Source organism: Acipenser ruthenus, chromosome 2, assembly GCF_902713425.1.
Source record: "Acipenser ruthenus chromosome 2, fAciRut3.2 maternal haplotype, whole genome shotgun sequence".
Taxonomy (NCBI): Eukaryota; Metazoa; Chordata; class Actinopteri; order Acipenseriformes; family Acipenseridae; genus Acipenser; species Acipenser ruthenus.
Window position 1 is genome coordinate 44,068,090 of NC_081190.1, and position 20,453 is coordinate 44,088,542.

General features: G+C 41.6%; 1 pseudogene; it reads right to left on the reverse strand.

The window, feature by feature from the left end:
* Positions 1-201: 201 nt before the first annotated feature.
* On the reverse strand, positions 202-3,524 carry LOC117409151 (uncharacterized; annotated as a pseudogene).
* Between the last annotated feature and the right edge of the window lie 16,929 nt (positions 3,525-20,453).

The following is a 20,453-nucleotide window of genomic DNA, read 5'->3' on the forward strand; positions in this document are numbered from 1 at the left end:
AACATCCATCTCAAGTGCTGAAAACCGAACTGTGATTGAAAATGTATTTATTTAAAATACACATCTTATGATGCACTTGGACACATCATCAGTGATGTAACCTGAGGTCATCGGGTGTTTCGGTCTTTCAACATCATACACCCTCGCCCAGGCAACCCAGCCGGGGTTGATCAAACCCCGACTTGTGTCCAAGTAGCGTGTCTACTTCACCCACGGGTCATTCCTCTTGATCCACAGCCACCGAGAGGCTCTTTCAGCTGCCTCTGTGGCGGTCTTAATGGCCTTCCTCCTGTTGGCCCCTGTGATGCCCAGTAGGCTATAGGCCCTGTAGAGGGATTGTCCAGCGAACCCTCTGCAGCCCACTTCAACGGGCTCGCACCTTGCTCTCCACCCCTGACTGCGGCACTGCTCCACCAGGTCCTCGTACTTTGCCCTCTTTCTTTCATTGGCCTCCTCAATGCGATCCTCCCAAGGGACGGTGAGCTCAAGTAAAATTACTTGCTTGGAGGTTTCAGAAAGCAGCACAATGTCTGGCCTCAGTGTCGTCACTGTGATGGTGTCTGGGAACTTAAGCTGCTTTCCCAGGTCAACTTTCAACTCCCAGTCTTGAGCTGTTGCGAGAAGACCTGTGGAAGTTCTAGCAGCTGGTGTTGGCTTTTCCCCAGCTCTGACAAAAGCGATGGCCTGTTTCGCTGGTCGGAAGAGCTTGCAGTGGCTAATTCCACTGCAGATGGCAGGTTGGATGGGCTTGGTAAAACATCGTAGACTGCCTGGATCATGAACTTGATGCGATGGGGCTCGGCCTTCCAAAGCTCAGACCATGTGACCTTTCGCTCCACCGCTTGCTCCCATCTTGTCCAGGCTCCTTGTTGCCGCATTCCAACCATCCTGCTGGCTCGCTCCTCCTCGACTGCTGCTCGCACCTCCTGCTGCACTAGCTTCCATCTGTCTTTCCCTTGAGCCTTGTCATAGCGTGGTGTTATAATGCTACCAAGGCCAACTCTTCCGGGAGTCACCGTACCTACCAGCACGCTGTGCCGTAGCCGTGACTCAGCCTGCTCCACTGCATCCTGAGCCCTTCACTTTCTCCCTGTCCTCACCTCTATACCAGCTTGGGAGACTTTTGGGTCGCTTGACTCCCTGTATTGCAGCACCTCCCTTGTACGGGTCACCATGAATTCCTCATTCAGGCTGCTGATGGGTAGCTTTAGCTTGTTCTTCTGACCGTACAGGGCGATGCTGCTCAGGCTTCGCGGTAATCCCAGCCACTTGCGAAGGTAGCTACTGACCCTTCTCTCGAACCCCTCGACTATGGAAATCGGGACCTCGTAAACGAGGAGGGGCCAGAGGATCCGTGGGAGGACACCATGTTGGTATATCCAGGCCTTGAATTTACCAGGTAGACCTGACTTGTCCACTACAGCCAACCACGCTTCCAGCTCCTGGTTGGTCGTCTGGATTGACACTGTCTTCCCCATCTTCAGCACCAGGGATCTGGACTTCGCTGGCTTGAAGCTCATCCGTGCCCAGGTGACAAGCTTTTCCAATCCCTTCAGAATCCACCTACTTCCTGGGACAGATGTTGTTGTCACGGTCAGGTCGTCCATGAAGGCTCTGATAGGAGGTTGTCGCACACCAGACTTGGTCAACGGGCCTCTGCATTCCACCTCAGCTGACTTCACCAGCATGTTCATGGCAAGGGCGAACCTGATCACTGAAATGGTGCAGCCAGTGATGATTCCCTTCTCAAGTGTGTGCCATTCTGATGTTATGGACCCTGAGGTGACTCTCAAACTGAAACTGTTGTAGTAGTCCAGTATGAGATCCCTGATCTTACCTGGGACATGGTGCCGATCCAAAGCCACTCCAACCAGTTTGTGGGGTATGGAGCCATAGGCATTCGTGAGGTCCAACCACAGCACAACAAGGTCTCCTCTGTTCTCCCGGGCTTCCCTGATTAGCTGCGTGACCACGCCTGTGTGCTCCAGGCAACCTGGCACCTTCGGGATCCCTCCTTTCTGGACTGATGTGTCAATGTAGAAATTCTTCAGAAGGTAGTCTGTCAGACGCCTGGCCACAATGCTGAAGAATATCTTTCCTTCAACACTGAGTAGCGAGATGGTTCTGAACTGGTCGATGTCCTTCGAGTTCTCCTCCTTCGGAATCCATACACCTTCTGCAAATCTCCACTGTTGAGCGACTTTGCCCCTCCTCCAGATCACCTTCAAGATTCTCCAGAGCCGATGTAGTAGCTTCGGGCAGCGTTTGTAGACCTTGTAGGGCACACCACTCGGTCCAGGGGCTGAGCTTGCTCTTGCCCTCTTGACAACCTCCTGTACCTCCTTCCAACTGGGCTCCTTCTCGTCGAACTCCGTGGTTGGTACTGGTAGAACTATCAAGGCCTTACAGTGCTCCAGCTCTTGCTCTCTGGCCGTGTCGCTATAAGTGCTACGGAGATGGTTGTCGATCTCATCTTTGGAGCAGGTAAGGTGGCCACTTCGCTTCGGCCCTAGCAGCTGTTTGGTGAATCCAAATGGATTTTCTAAAAAGGCAGCCCGCTTCCTGGCCCTCTCTTTCCTGCACCTTCTATGCCACTCAGCTCTCCGCAAGGTTATGAGCTTCTTCCTGATGATGTTACGTAGATCTAACAGGGCTCCTCTCTCTTCCTCACTCGCCTCCTTAAACTCCTGCCTTATCTGGTGGATCTTTGCCGCTCTCTTGCTCATGTTGTATGGGGCCTTCACTGTTTTCTTCTCCTCCGTGCCAAACCTCTCTGCAGCCAGGCTAACAATGATTGTCGTCATTGTCTGTAGACGTCTGTCTGCTTCACCTTTGGCTGTTACTTCAAGGACGGTGTCAGCATCTTCATTGAACTGGAACCACTCTTTCTCCTTGTTGGCTAGAGGCCACTTGACCCGCCGCTGTTCCGATGCTCTGCGTGAGGTTGGAGGTTGGTAAAACCCTTTAGACCCAAGTCTCACTTTTTGCCTACAAATTTGAATGCTACATTAACAGCTTTTACAAAAAAAGGTTAATTATGACGTGGAAAAACTATTTAATGACAGGCAAAATGATTTTTGTTACAATTTAACAAAAAAAGAAAAGAAAGCAATTGATACTTTGTCTCGAAATGAAAACATTGTGATAAAATCAGCAGACAAAGGGGGTGCTGTGGCTATATGGGATAAAGAAATGTATGTTAAAGAAGCCTATCGACAACTTGACAATTCAGAATACCATCAAACACTTTTCGCAAATCCTTTGGATAATATGAAAAATTAAATTAAAGAAATGTTGATAAACGCCAAAGATGCAAAATGGATCACTGAGAAAGAATATGGTTTCTTATGGTGTGAACATCCCAGACTTCCTTTTTTTTTTTTTGGTCCCAAAGTATATAAAGATCTCCAAAATCCACCTGGAATCCTATTATATCGGGCAATTAATCTATTGCTGAACCAGCTTTGCAGTTTGTTGATTTTCTTATAAAGCTGTATGTGCCCTCCTTACCTTCTTGTATTCATGATACAACACATGTTTTAAATAAGAGTACAAGAAAGACCTGCAGATAGTTTGCCTCCCAGTGACTTTATTGTTAATTTGACTGAATTGACTTTATTTTTTTTTTAAGAAAAATTGTATAGACAAACTAAGGGTACAGCAATGGACACTTGTTTTGCTCCTAATTATGCCAATTTATTTTTGGTCTTTTGGATCTAGCAATTTCAAAAGATAGTGAAGGATTCTTGTACAATTCTGTGTATAGAAAAAATACTGATAGAATAGCTGAGAGTTTTCATCCTAATTGGTTAAAAAATAATATTCATTTTGGTCAATTACAACGATTAAGATGCATTTGCGATCAAGAATCTGAATTTGATATACAACCAAAAGTTATGCAAAAATTATTTCATCAGAGGGGATATAGACATGGAATAATTGATAAGGCTTGTAAGAAAGCAAAACAATTGAGCAGAACAGATTTGCTGTATAAAAAACAACAACAAGGAATAAATAAACAAATAATTATTATTTATTTCTTAGCAGACACCCTTATCCAGGGTGACTTACAATTGTTACAAGATATCACATTATTTTTACATACAATTACCCATTTATACAGTTGGGTTTTTACTAGAGCAATCTAGGTAAAGTACCTTGCTCAAGGGTACAGCAGCAGTGTCCCCTACCAGGGATTGAACCCACAATCCTCTGGTCAAGAGTCCAAAGCCCTAACCACTACTCCACACTGCTGTATTTTGTCACTCGATTTAGCACAGAAGCACCCAAATTATGGAGAATTATACAAACTGGGAATTAAAGAGTGATCCCACTTTAAGAGAGGTATTCACTGATCCCCCCATGATAAGTTTTAGATTTTATTGTATTTCTTGCTCTTATTGTATTACTTGTATTGTAACACTTGAAATGTATTTGCTTACGATTGTAAGTCGCCCTGGATAAGGGCGTCTGTTAAGAAATAAATAATAATAAAATAATAATAATCGGTGACAAACTTGTTCACAGTTATCTACCAGGGGATAAGAAACAGAGTTCCTGGCTTCCTAGACAATTGAAAGGGACATTCAGATGTGGGTTTTGTAATCACTGTAAAAATGTTGTGCAAGATAAACAGTTTAGTGATGTTAAGAAACATAGATCATATGAGATCAACAACTTCATGAATTGCAACACCACTTATGTTGTTTATTGTTTGGAATGCCCATGTGGTTATTTTTACGTAGAGAGAACTAAAAGAAAACTTAAAGAAAGGGTAGCGGAACATAAATATGCGATTAGAACTGGTAACTTAGAATATCCCATGGCCAGACACTATAAAACTGCTCATGAAAGTAACTCTGATAACCTTAGAGTGTTAGGGATTGAAATGGTTAATAAATCAATAAGGGGAGGTGACAGACTCAAATCTCTTTTACAACGGGAAACATTTGGGATATTTCAATTAAAAGCTACTGAATTTCCAGGACTGAATGAAGAGTTAGATTATAAACCCTACCTATGAAATGAATGTTATTTTCTTATAGGCTGTTTATGAAATTTTGGTATAATCTTTTTCGATATTTATTCTTTTGATTGCTGTTCCACTGATTCTTTGATTAAGCTGTGTTTAATTAATTAACTTGTGTAATTAATGTAATTCATGTTAATAAATGAGTGTTAATTGATTCAATGTGATTGAATGTGCAGCACATCTGATGTCACGCTAATTGTTTAAATTTTATGATTCTGAAAACTACAATTCTGATTTTGAATTAAAATCCTTCCTCTACTCAGGTTCTCGGTTGCTTTTGCCTGCAGTTCAGTTCCTTATTGATGGCTGAATCCAAGGGGAACTGAACATTGATGGAGAAGAAATATATTTTATCCAGAACTTCAAAACTATACCATTATTTCTAATTAGAATGTAATTACACACAATTGGCAAGTTTGCAGGCAAAATAGAGGTCAAGCATTGAGTGGCCATGGAGATTGAACTGATCCCTCATCCCAGGGTGGTCAGGATTGAGGAATGACTGCAAGATCATGGGTGTAAATCCTATGAAATAGGGTTGTGGAAATCATGCATAAAAACAGGGGAAATTATTATTTTTGTGAGAAAGGGCCACAAATGTGTTTTTATTGTTCGATAGCCTTACCTTTTTCTCTTAGTCAACAAACTAGAGTATAGTGGTCACATGAGCAAACACAAATGACAATAACAGTAACAGTCCAGAGATTGTTGGCTTCATATTTTGATGAATATAAAAAGAGATAAACCAGGAGAAACAGCCGGGTAATGCAACGTAATGCTCAAAGGTAAGTGCAGAACTCCTCAGCATATCCTAAATCTATCTGCAATTGTTCAAAATTATATGAATCTAATAGAATGTTTTTTCTTTGAATGACTTACAAAGGAACTGAATATATATATAGGCTCAGATATTCAAAGCGATGAGCAATCCCCTCGTAAGATTTGTGCCTCTCAAAAATGTGTGCTTTTGTACAAAAACTGATATTTTCCAACACGGCACAAAACAGTTGCGCAAAGTTGAATAACATTTTTTTGCTCAATATGCAAATGTGTTTGTGCCTCGCAAAGCCACCTGCGCATTCATTACCAATATAGCAGAAATGCACAAGAGCTACGCGTGAATGTGCAGAATTGCAATACTACATGACAATGGACTATTAACAATACCCTGCCAAGCAGCTATCATAGGTGTATAGTACATACCAATATTCCTCTGATGAGTCTACACTCAAATGTAAGCTGCACATGGAATGCAGAATCAAAGCTCAACACACATCAGTAGCATTGGCACCCCTGAAGTTGCATGCCCACCCCCACAAATATATAAATAAGCTACTAAATGGAGAAATTAAATAATGGACCACAGGATAGTGTAGGCTATTCAACATATAACTTAAATGAAAATGTATTGTAGCGACTTGCTAACTGGATAAGTGTCAACATGAAGGAGGCAGACAAGATACCTCTGTAGCATCAAACTCCACTCTTTATTTTACAGAACCGTGCCTGTCAGCCGGTGATCCGAGTAGCTCCGACCTGTGCTCTTTACACTATACATAAACATATTTACAGAAGTGTGGACTGTAAATCAAACCCACAATGCTGAAAACACTACTCTATTCGGAAGCCCCAAAGATGGGAATCTCAGCATGGAGCCAGCCAAGAACGCTGCCTGTGGATGCAGCCTGCACTGTGTATCTCTTACTCATTCTCCTGCTGAAAGCCCCTTAAAACTGCCCCTCCACTCACCACGCACCTGTACCACACCTGTATGGCACAGTCAATAGCATGGAATGCAGATCATGGGTGTCAAAGTATGCTTCTGATATCAATGAAAAATAAATAACAGTACTTCAAAAAAAAAAAAGTCAACTGTGGTATGAAAAGGAAAGGGAGCCTTTGGAGAGGCATATGAAATTTGCGCACATGCATCTAAACTAATTTGTATCTAATGTTTATTATTATCACAGGTATTAGCATGGCTAATAAGCTAAATATTTAAAGGGCCATCACAGATTCTACGGAATTCAAACAAATCTATCTATGCTGTGCTGTTTGCTGGGAAGTGAGTTTATGATTTCTCTACTTCTGTCTTCATAATTTTGACAGATGTCACACAGATATGAGTACATGTTACCTTTTCTAATTCATTTGCATTTTTTAATATTCTTGTTTTTTTTGTTACAGTACCATCCGTTTTTTTTTCTTTCTTTCTCAGCATTAGCCGTGATCCCGCTTATCAAACCGCTATTGCTTCGTGTCTGGACTGATCTGATGTTTGTAATGTTTTTTTTTTTTTTTTTGTAAGAACTTTTGTTGTGTGCTGGATATGGGCGTCTGTTATAAGAAAATACATACATACATTAACAACAACAACAACAATTAATAATATTAATAATCCAGCTGAAATCACCTGAACTTGCTTGACAAACCTGGGGGGCAATTAATTCAATTTAAATAAAACGGGCAGTGGAATAAAAAATGGGCACCTTTCATACATTTTACATTCAAAACGCCGACAAAATTGACCAATATAGTAATCAGTAGCCTAGCCTACTACTGTATAAGCAGTGTCTTTGATATTGATATCTATGTGAATGCAAGGTAAGGAGGTGCAAAGTGTTGCTTAATCGATCTAGGGTTGATATACTGCTGCGCGTCTATTAAAGTAAGGCGTTCCTGCATTATACAGGTAGTTGTTTAGTATCTGCCGGCTCGGTCTAGGTATACCGACGGTATGCACTATGATACCGTGCTGTACTCTCTATTCTGTTTTGGCAGTTATTCTTTCAGCACCAAGAAAGCGTGCTTGGGAAAGTGATTAGTTTTGTTTCAGTCTTAAAGAATGAACATGATTGCAGCTTCCCTGTTTATTTTTTAAACATGCATTTTAAACTAGTGATGCTGCTATCACAGTCGTTCTTTTGAATATAATCCTTATATAGATGTGGACCGAACCTGAACGGTATGATCTCTGGGTGTTTTCCATTGCTGTAGTACCTCGGAAAGCACCTGCATTTCACTTCAGTGATTGGGTGAGTGAGTGCTCGAGTGATGTGTGCGGGGATAAGGCTTGCTTTTTAAAAGTGCTATTTTGTGCCTCGCAAAACTGGTTTTGTGCTTGGCGCATAATTTCGAACATGGCAGAATCTCGCAAAATATCGGCCACTCGGCCAAATTGCGCTATGCATATATTTGTGCACAGCGCAAAACGGATTGTGGCACGCAAAAAGAAGTTTCGAATATGGCACATTTTGTGCATTTGTGCATAACCCTCTGCGCAGGGCCATAGAGTTTACATTGTCTAACTGTGCATTAGACGTCTAATCTAGTGATTTTTTTAACCACATCTCACAAGTGTTTGGGCCAAGTTATTTACTGATGCCATTGGTTTTTCTAAACCGAGAAAACTGGAATTTTATATTAGTAGTACATTCTTAAAGGAATTCTAGTATTGGCATTCTTAAAGGAATATCAACAGCTTAAGCTACTTAGACATCTTGAATTATAGTAGTATATATAGTAGTAATAATAATATAATAATAACCTTTATTTATAGAGCACCTTTCATATACAATGGTTCAAAGTGCTTTACAGACAGTTAAAAACAGAGCAGTATAATTTTAAAAATACAATAAAAATTAGAATAAAATACAAATAAGCTTAAAAAGTGGAATTTAAAAGGCTACGTTATAAATAATAATAATAATAATAATAATAAAAAGATGTGTCTTGAGCCTGGAATTAAAAATATCCAGGGAGGGAGCACTTTTAACTGACTCAGGCAGGGAGTTCCAGAGTCGAGGGGCTTGAACACGAAAGGCTGCTGCTCCCTTCCTCTTTAGCATCACCCTTGGAACACAGAGAAGGGCACAACTAGCAGACCTCGATACCCATTGAGGCTCATAGGGAGTCAACATCTCTGTTAAATAATCTGGAGCCATCCCATTTAGAGCTTTATATGTTAACTTTAAAATCTTAAAATCAATCCTGTATTTTACTGGGAGCCAGTGCAGAGAGTCTTTTTTGTTTTAGTTAAAACTCTAGCAGCTGCATTCTGCACAAGCTGCAACCAAGACATAGCATGGCTAGTGAGTCCGGCAAAGAGGGAATTACAATAATTTAATCTAGAAGAAATAAAAGCATGGATTCATTTTTCAGCATCAGCAAACAAGATAAAAGATCTGATTTTAACAATATTTCTAAGACGGTAAAAAGATAATTTTGTAATTTTTTCAATGTGTGACTCAAAACTTAGTTCAGAATCCAAAATGACTCCCAGATTTCTCACTTCAGATTTTAGATGGGGAGTCAGGTCATCCAATTTGACTCCTAGCACCTCAGTTTGTTTCTGAGAACTACTAATACCTCAGTCTTGTCAGAACTTAACTGCAAGAAATTTTGGGACATCCAAATTTTGATATCAGAAATGCAGTCCAATAGTACAGGTATATTGGAAGTGACACCAGGTTTCACAAAGATACAATTGTGTACCATCAGCATAGCAGTGGAAGCTAACATCATGTTTACAAATAACCTTACCCAGGGGTAACATAGATAGAGAAAACAAAACAGGACCAATGATAGAGCCCTGTGGAACACCACAGGTTATATTTGCCAATTTAGTTGAAAACTCTCCCATTGAAACAAACTGTCTGGTTGACAGATAGGATCGAAACCACATCAGAACGTTTGCTTCAAGTCCCACCCATCTTTGAAGATGATCTAAAAGAATGTCATGATCCACAGTGTGAAATGCAGCACTGAGATCTAACAAAACCAAGATGGAGATAGCGTTTGAATCTGCATTTATCAACAGGTCATTCGTTAGTTTTAATAAGACAGTTTCTGTGCTATGGTAAACTTTTCAAAAATTGTGTTAGAAATCAGGTGTTCGTTTAATTGTTTTAGCACTATTTTTTCAAGGACCTTTACAAGAAAAGGCAGATTGGAAATAGGTCTAAAATTATTCAGCACTGAGCTGTCTAGGTTAGGTTTTTTAAGCAAAGGCTTTATTACAGCAGTTTTAAATTGAACTGGCACTATTCTTGTTTCAAGAGAACTATTAATTATTGCAAGAATATCACTGCACAAGTAATTGAAAACATCCTTAAGGAACCTAGTAAAAATGGGATCTAATGAACTAGTAGCAGATTTCATCTGCATCACAATCATATTTAGTTCCTGTATTGTAATTAACAAAAAGGAACCCATTGCACTTAGTAGTCGTGGGCAACAATATGAAAGTTGTATATCGATATCGTGCACATATTTCGATATTGATAATATCGAAGTCTTCCAAAACACAGAAAAATATAACTGCAATATCAAACATACTGTATATACTACTGCACTAACAAGTAACTACGATGTAATAGGTGTTACAGAAACTTGGTTGTCTGAGAGCGATGGAGACGAATATAATATTAGTGGGTACACACTGTATTTGAAAGACAGGCAGGACAGAAGAGGCAGAGGGGTAGCGCTATACATTAGAAATAGTCTTGAAACCCAGGTGTTAAATCTGGACGAAGAAAACAACGCAGAATCAATATGGGTCAGAATAAGGGACAAAAATTCAAAGGGCATAATAATAGGAGCATGCTATAGACCACCAAATTCAGATGCCGAGCAAAAGAATCTGTTATACAATGACATTATAAATGCACGTAGCAAAGGAGAAGCTATACTAATGGGGGATTTCAACTTCCCCCATATAAAATGGGAAAACCCGGTGGGGAGCACGACGGACGAAATTGAAATGGTGGAAATGGCAAATGACTGCTTCCTAATGCAATTTGTCAAGGCATAGACTAGAGGGGAGGCATGCCTTGATTTAGTCTTTTCAAATAACGAAGACAGAATAACTAAAACAGAGGTCAGAGAGCCATTGGCAAACTCAGACCACAACATGGTCTCATTTAGTAGTGATTTTTAAAACCCAAAAAGTAATGACTAAAGCTTTTTCTAAAAAAAGGTTTACTATTTTAGAAAAGCAAACTATGAAGGTATGAAACAGAGACTAACAGAAGTAGATTGGAGTAAAATAGAGAAAACATCCACAGAAAAAGGTGTTTTTTAAAAATGTAGTACTAGAGGCGCAAAACAATTACATCCCAAAAGTAGACAAACCTAAATCTTAAACAAAATGGCCAAAATGGTTTAATAGATCAATTAAAAAATATATTCAGTGAAAAAAGGCTTATTTGAAAAAGCAGCAGTTGGTTAGAAACAAAGTCCAAAAATACTTTTATGAAAAAGGAACATTGTTATAAAGCATAGTTATAAATATGAATTACTTAATTAGGAAATAAAAAAACAAATGTCTAATAGCTTACAACCATGTGTTGCCATATGGCATGATCAACTGCTAAATTGTTAATTTCAATATGCCATTATATTTGATGTACTTCTAAAAAATAAAATCTAAAAATAAATGTTAAAACATGGTTTATCAAGCAATAAAGTGTAACAATGATGTCTGACTCTGAGATTCAAAGAACATCACATTATAACATCACATGATAAATGCAGATTATGAAGTCATGTGCTCTATATTATGTATCTTGCCTTCTTTATGCCAAGCCATCTGCTTTCTACATAGTTCCTAACTCTTGCCTTAGATTTGTACAGAATATTAACCCTCAAACTCTGAACCTCCTTAGCACAAGCTTCTTCACTGTGAGCAGACGCAGGTGTCCAGTAGGTGTCCAAGCAGTTCACTTTGTTCATCAATGGACAGTTGGTTCTTGCCTGCAATAATTAACTTTGCCAATGACTGTCAGTTAATCTTTTTTTTAAATGGTAAAAATACAACGGTACGGGTGTGTTTACACTAGGAAATACCCGAGCCGAGCCGGAACCAAGCCGTGAAACTCCAGCCCTGCAACATAATCGAATCTGGCTCGGGGCCGAAGCAGGCTGAGGGCGGGGTTACTGCATTTCATCATCACGCTCAAGCGTCATTACAAGAAAAAGTGACAACCCCCAGGACCTCAACCGGTAAATGTTTTCTTAACTCCTTACCTTTACTCTGCAGGACACATAACAACACATATCTGACTAAAATAAGAAGGAGCGATGCCCAATGTTTTTGCTCTTGCGTTACAAACCGTCTTAGCATCAACTTCAAGGTCTGAGTAAAACATTCCACCAAACCGTCCGTCTGTGGATGATAAACAGACATCCTGATGGGACGTATTTTTAATATTTAATATACCTGCTGTAACCTGTTAGACAGAAAATTGGTTCCATGAACAGTCAAGATCTCTTTGGGGATCCCTAATCTAGCCATAATCTGTACTAACTCAGTGGCTATTGCAACGCCACTAGTGGACCTCAATGGAACTGCCTCTGGATATCGCGTTGCGTAATCTACCACTACTAATACATCCGTATACCCAGAGTCAGAAGGTAGCAAAGGGCCCACTACGTCCATTGCAATGCGTTCAAAAGGAGCAGAAATAATCGGCAGTGGGACCAAAGGGGCGGGGCGCACTCGACCCGGCGCTACTCGCTAGCAGTCTGGGCATGTGGCTACATATTTGGAGGCATCAGTATGAAGACCTACCCAATAGAATCGAGCCAATATCCGCTCCCTTGTCTTGTCAGCTCTGAGGTGCCCCGCAAAAGGGATATCATGCGCCAGCCTCATGACCTCGGTCCGACAAAACGGGGGAACCAATAATTGTGTTACAGGCTGTCCTGTGCCCACAGCTAGATTTACCCTATGCAGTAATTGCTCCTTGATACTGAAGTGTGGATATACTAGCGCCCCAGCGCCATCAACATCCTTACCTTCAATAGACCGGACCTGCCCCCAAGCATGTACTAGTGATGGGTCATTATGTTGGCCCCACACTATGTCCGCGCTTGGGTATCACATGTCCGGTATATTGAGAGGGGCCAGAGTAGCATCAGGGGTCGGCTGATCTGAGGGGCGGGAATCGACAGTATCCCAATCCGGGCGGAGACCAGGGAGTCCTAGTAATCCTCCGCCAGTTTTACAGCAGCTTCCAGGGTGTCGGAGTTGGGGCGCCGTATCCAGGCCTGGGTATCGTCGCCGACCACATGGCAGAATTGCTCCAACACCACTGCTTCCCCCATTTCCAGGTTGGTTTTCTTCTCGTCAGCCAGTGGACCATGTGGCCACACAACTGCTCCGCAACCACCCTGGGGCATGTCTCCGGGGATCTTCGGTACTCCCTGAACCATACCCAGTGGGTCTCTGCCGTAATGTTGAGGCGGCGGAGAATGGCCAGCTTGACCAGGTCATAACTGGCAGCGCTGAGGTCGCTCATGGCCTGGTAGGCTGATCAGGCAGGGTCCCAGCTGGCTTGCCCAGAGCTCCCGCGGCCATGACGTGGTGGTCGCCATCCTCTCAAACGTCACGAAGTACACCTCTGGGTCATCCTCTGCTGTCATCTTTATCGCCAAGCCTTCGGTGCCAACATTGCTGGTGTTGCGGTAGGGGCTGGGGCTGTGGAAAGTGCCAGCCCTACCCTTTCAATGAGCGCAGTGTAGCGCTCCTCCCTCCTTCTCTCCTCTGTGTCCCGTCTGCTGTCCAGCGCCTCCAGCAGCTCCGCTAGTGCGTTGCGATCCATATCCTATGTTCTGCCACCACGTGTGGCAAAGTGGCTGCTGAGTATAACAGGTGCAGAGGTGATGCAGTGCAGAAATAATCACAAATGGAAACTGTAATCCGATTTGGAAAAAGGGATCTTTATTTTATACAGTGGCTCTCAAAAGTATTCACCCCCCTTGGACTTTTCCACATTTTATTGTGTTACAACATGGAATCATGGAATGGATTTAATTAGGAGTTTTTGCCACTGATCAACACAAAAAAGTCCATAATGTCAAAGTGAAAAATAAAATCTACAAATTGTTCTAAATTAATTACAAATATAAAACAGAAAATAATTGATTGCATAAGTATTCACCCCCTTTGCTATGACACATTGTGAGAGGGTAGTGGGTGGACCTTTAGGGAAGGACCAGAAATGACAGCACACAGGAGCCGGAAGTGTCGTTTAGTCCTTGGAGCCCTGTACCATCAACGGTACAGGCAGGATTTTATTTTAACAAACAAAAATAGAACAGTCCAGTATTCCAGAAAATAAACAAGAAAACCACCTGGAATACCAGCGATGGTAAACTCAGGTTTCAAATAAAAAGAATAAACAAAAACGTCTCGTTACAAACAACAATAAAGGAAGCACTGGGTTTCTCTGTGCTCCTGCAGTGGGTTTCCTCTCACCGCCTCCTGGCCCCCTTCCACGGATTACTGGCTTGTCCTGGGTTTCTTCCACTGCGGCAATCCACCAAAGTTCCTTAAGTTTCAAGCTTCTGCGAATTACAGCAGTTTGATAAAACAAAACAACAACAACGCACAGCACGTGTTTTCAGTTCAGGACAGGGGGCCGAATGGCAAAACCATACTGCTTAAATACTGCCAAGTCCCACCCTTGCAATCAGCACGCTGCCTCACGTCAGCCAATCGATGAGAACAGCACAGCTGATTGCAATGATGGGACCTGACGGCCGCATGGTTCCACCTTGGTCCAAGATGGCCGCCTGACCCGGAACTTCCTGTATGGTCAGAGTTCAGCCTCCTGACCCAATCACGGTCAACCCTACACAGCACTGCCGGTGGTCGGGAGGGCGAATTACAACAGGGACTCCTTTCAATCCTGTCACACACATGTAAATAAGCTCTGGTGCAACCAATTGTCTTTAGAAGTCACATAATTAGTTGAATGGAGTCCACCTGTGTGCAATTAATGTGTTTCACATGATTTCAGGTTAAATACACCTGTCTCTGGGAAGTCCCACAGTTGGTTAGTACATTTCCTAACAAAAACTACATTACGAAGACGAAGGAACATTCAAAGCAAATCCAGAATAAGGTTCTTCAAAAGCACCAATCAGGGGTAGGATATAAGAACATTTCCAAGGCATTGAATATCCCCCGGAGCACAGTAAAGTCCATTATTAAGAAATGGAGAGAATATGGCACAACTGTGAATCTGTCTAGAACAGGCCGTCCTCAAAAACTAAGTATCCGGGTGAGAAGGGCACTAGTCAGGGAGGCCACCAAGAGGCCTATGGCAACTCTAAAGGAGTTACAGCCTTCCACGGCTGAGCTGGGAGACACTGTGTATACGGCAACAATAGCCCGGGTGCTTCACAAAACTGGCCTTTATGGGAGAGTGGCAAAAAGAAAGCCATTGTTCAAAAAAACTCACATCAAATCTCGGCTAGAGTTTGCCAGAAGGCATGTGGGAGACTCTGAGACCAAGTGGAAGAAGATTCTATGGTCTGATGAGACCAAAATAGAGCTTTTTGGCCTCAACGCTAAGCGCTATGTTTGGCGCAAGCCTAACACCGCACATCATCCTGAGAACACCATCCCTACCGTGAAGCATGGTGGTGGCAGCATCATGCTATGGGGATGCTTCTCTGCGTCAGGGCCTGGAAAACTCGTGAAGATAGAGGACAAAATGGATGCAGCAAAGTACAGAGAAATCCTGGAGGAAAACCTGCTGAAGTCTGCAAGTGACCTGGGACTTGGGAGAAGATTCATCTTCCAGCAGGACAATGACCCCAAACATACAGCCAAAGCCACACTGGAGTGGCTTAAAAACAAAAAGGTCAATGTCCTGGAGTGGCCCAGTCAAAGCCCGGACCTCAATCCAATTGAGAATATGTGGAAAGAGTTGAAAATTGCTGTTTTCCAAAGGTCCCCATCCAACTTGACAGAGCTTGAGCAATTTTGCAAAGAAGAATGGGCAAAAATTGCAGTGTCCAGATTCAGTGCAAAGCTGGTAGAGACTTATCCAAATAGACTCATAGCTGTAATTGCTGCCAAAGGTGCCTCTACCAAATATTGACTCAAGGGGGTGAATACTTATGCAATCAATTTGTTTTCTGTTTTGTATTTGTAATTAATTTAGAACAATTTGTAGATTTTATTTTTCACTTTGACATTATGGCCTTTTTTGTGTTGATCAGTGGCAATATCTCCTAATTAAATCCATTTTGATTCCATGTTGTAACACAATAAAATGTGAAAAAGTCCAAGGAGGGGTGAATACTTTTGAGAGCCACTGTAACCAGTGTCTGAGGCAGATAGGTAAGTGATCCTGCTTCAAGTAATTTTAAATTAACTACATTAAGTAACATTATAAGATGGTGTTTCAATTAGGTGAGGTAGTGTGTGATTAGTACCAGGTGAGTATGGTTGAATAGAGGTTGATTTGCTATTTGATAGGTTTCCACACAGCTTTTTTTCCACCTAGTTGTTATATTAGTCAGGTAGGCTATTTGTGCGCCAGCACGAAGCGCCAGCCAACCAAAGAGCCTCACAACAAAAGAGCCGGGAGTCTAGCTGTGGGAGGCCTGTGCCAAGATGCTGTTGGAAAAGATCCGAACCTAGCAGCGCTCTGGAAGACGCCATCTACTATTCAGGTCTGTTCGACCCTCTCCAATCTGGCTTCCGCTCTGCTCACTCCACTGAAACCGCCCTCCTGTCTGTCACCAACTCACTAAACTCTGCCCGAGCTGCCTCTCTCTCCTCTGTCCTAATTCTCCTCGACCGCTCTGCTGCCTTTGACACTGTCGATCACTCTATTCTACTATCCTCTCTCGTTGACCTGGGAATCTCTGGCACTACTTTGGCCTGGTTCTCCACCTACCTCTCCAATCGCACTTACCAGGTAACCTGGTGAGGAGCAACCTCCACACCTCGCCCTCTCTCAACAGGAGTCCCCCAAGGGTCAGTCTTGGGTCCTCTCCTGTTCTCTCTCTACATCCGCTCCCTGGGCCCCCTCATCGCATCCTATGGTTTCTCATACCATTTCTATGCTGATGATGCTCAGATTTTCCTCTCCTTCCCCACCTCTGACTCTACCATCCCCTCCCATATCTCTACCTGTCTGTCTGCTATCTCCTCCTGGATGCACTCGCATCACCTCAAACTCAGCCTTTCTAAATCTGACCTCCTTTTCTTTCCCTCCTACTCCTCCTCCCCCTCCTCTGATCTCTCTATCTCCATTCCTCTGGAATCTACCACACTCTCTCCCTCCCCCTAAGCTAAGAACCTCGGAGTCACCCTGGACCCCTGCCTCTCTTATTCTCAGCACATCTCAACTCTGGCACGCACTTGCCGATTCTTCCTGAGCAACATACGAAGAATCCGACCCTCACCAACTACGCCATCTAGCTCCTGGTCCAGGCCCTGGTACTCTCCCGCCTAGACTACTTATTTTACACAAATTCCTTTTCATATTTTATTTGTGTGACTTGTCCAGGTTTTCCAATTCCAATTTTGTGCATTATCAGGATTTTTTTTCCAATTAATTTTGTGAGACTGCTTAATACTGTACATGTTTTATAGTTGACACTTAAGCAATATGACACTCCAGGGTGTGTGTTGTTGTGGGATATCGCCACGCCTCAGGTCAACCACCCAAGAAGTGGGGATATGCCACAACAACACATACCCTGGAGTGCCATATTGTGGTCATACAATGACTATGAATTAATTTTGAATGAAAAAAAGACAACAAGTAAGTTTGTTTGTTTACCTGTGATAAGGCTGTAGTTCCGAACTGTGGTGATATCAGGTTTGTGACGAGAGCCGTATGATATCGGTAGATATTGCCATGGGTCTGACGTCACAAACCTATTAAAATAAATCAGAGGGCAATCTTTGCCATTATATAATTGAAATAAAGTATGACTTGTATTTATTCACAGGCTGATTCTGAAATGGTTGGAAATTCACTTCCACAAAAATGCAAAAGAAAAAACAGGACAACTAAAGCAAAAACCAAAAGAAACTCTGGAAAGGCGTATAAAGCTTACAGAGGGACAAAAGGAAAACAACCAGCTGCTGCAGTTGGACCTGATTGCAAATGTATACGGAAATGTTTTACTAAAGTCAGTGAAGAAAATTGCAGAAAAATCGCACAAGTTAAAAAAAAACCCTGCATCTCTACAATGTAGGTTTTAAAACTCCCAAGACTGACACATGTAAAGTTTGTGACTCTCTACATCTGTAGATCTCACAAGGCTAAACGGGAGGGTAAGGATGCCTCTGAACTGGAGAGACATCAGGAGCTTCATCACAGAAAAGGATCAGAAGAGATTCTCAGCTGCCCATTCCAGTACTTCACTGCTAATGATATCAAGGCCAAGAAGCTGATTGCTGTATCTGACAATTGTGGTGGCCAAAACAAGAACTGGAACATGGTGTGCTCCTGGTTACATTTGCTGGCTCTTTGTCGATTTTCAGTAAATTGAACATCATTTTCCCCTCCCTGGTCATACAGGATTATCAGAATAATCAGAATCCTCTGATTAGGATTTTGGAATCATTGAAACCTATGTTCGAAGACATGTTACAAATGTGTTTACCCCAGATGAATGGATGGACATAATGGAGAAAGCATGCAGAAAAAGGCCTCTGCAGGTTCAGCATATGACACAGGACAAGTTTATGGAGATTTGACCAACTGCATTCAACGGAAAATGCGAACTGAAGATGGGGTAAAAGTGAAGTGTAGGAAAATAGTGAAGTTTTGTTTTGATGAAGAGCCACTGAAAATGAAAGTGTCCTACACCTTTGGATCAGACAACTGGATTACAGTCAATCTTTCAAAGAAGAGAAGGCAGAGATCTATGGCAAACATCACAAACTCTTGACCCAAAAATACACAAGAACCAGGAAAATACCTTCAGCAAAAGCTAAAGACATTGAATCTCTGTATGACTACATTCCAAGGGTCCACATTGAAGGTTTTTACAAGCAGGTGCTCTGTCGTGTTGGGTGTGAAAGCCTTGGAGTAAGTGAAAATGAGGAAGATCAGGACACTGATGATAACTAAAGACAGATACACCAAAAAAAGAAGAGTGCTATTTTGAAATTGCCTCCCATTTGTAAAAATAATATGGAATGTCAAATTGGGCTTTCTTTTCCTAGAAAGTTAAATATTTGTGTTATGTTTTACTTCCAAGGATATTTTCATTGTTAATAAGTTGGAAGGAACTTTAGTTCAGTTTTTCTCATTTTAAGGAGTTTTCTCAATCTTTAAACCATGTTTGCGTGTTTTTTTGTGTTAAATTGAAAGCGTAAAACAGTTTTTGGTTATTTTAAGATTGCCTTGAACAGCTCTGTGGGCATGTTTACAATTTTGTAAGGAAATTAAACTGTTTGAAATGTTACGTTCAGTTTTAAAAACAACAATATACAGTTCTGGTAAACCATGTTGGTTATAGTTCGAAACAATACCTTGTCAACTTAAAGTTATGTTAATTAATCTTATAATCTTTTTATGGGCAAAAACATACAATCCAATATTTGTTTCTATTATGTTTTGATTTTTAATTAGAAAAACATGTTATTGTTATAGACCATGTTGGTTAGATTAAAAATTAATAAAATGTGGTTTGTCAATTGCACAATTAATTTGAATATGGAAAAACATGTTAACCCACTACTTTCTTAATTGCTTAAGGTGGTGAGGTTCCTGATTTAGCACCTTAAACTATATATTTAAAACTCCATAAACACCTAATTTCACATTAATATCTTTTCAGCAGGATTTACAAATTCTATTACTAACAAAACTCTCATTTCCGGAAAATGAACTTTCTGTGGGTTATCAACTTTTTCCTGGACACCCCTCATTTCCTCCTGTTTGTCTGAGTAGACCCTGTTAAATGTACAATAGAAAATAATGTTAACCAAAGCATAGTACAAACGAACCCCCTTAGACAACACAATGAGTTATGATGAATGTCAGAAAAATATTTGAATGTGTTTGGGCTGCAATTTCAATATAACGTCATTTACTTTTACATCCCAGTTGTTTTTCGTTGGAGCAAATGTCTGTGCTAGTTCTCTGAAAAAAAAAACATACATAGAAAACACTCTCTCCAGGCAAAACAGGAGAGGGAAAAATCACAGCATGTGTTGTAACAAAAAAAAGGAACAATCTAGAACAGAACCCAAAACTAATTGAAAGGCTATATGAACTTGAACTGTGAACAAGAACAAGAACTTGAAGAACCAAAATTTGCCTTTAACAGTCAAATAGTCAATTACAACCTGAACAATATCACTGGCCACCAAACCCAAGTGGCTTTTTAGAGTAGCTGGTGACTAATGAATCTAGAAAAAATACCTGTTTTTCTCCTGGCTGAGATGGGTGGCGGACACAGGGAGGCCAGCCAGGATTGAGTTGCAGTAGTCTAGGCGGGAGAGTACCAGGGCCTGGACCAGGAGCTGGATGGCGTAGTTGGTGAAGGTCGGATTCTTCGTATGTTGCTCAGGAAGAATCGGCAAGTGCGTGCCAGAGTGGAGATGTGCTGGGAATAAGAGAGGCAGGGGTCCAGGGCGACTCCGAGGTTCTTAGCT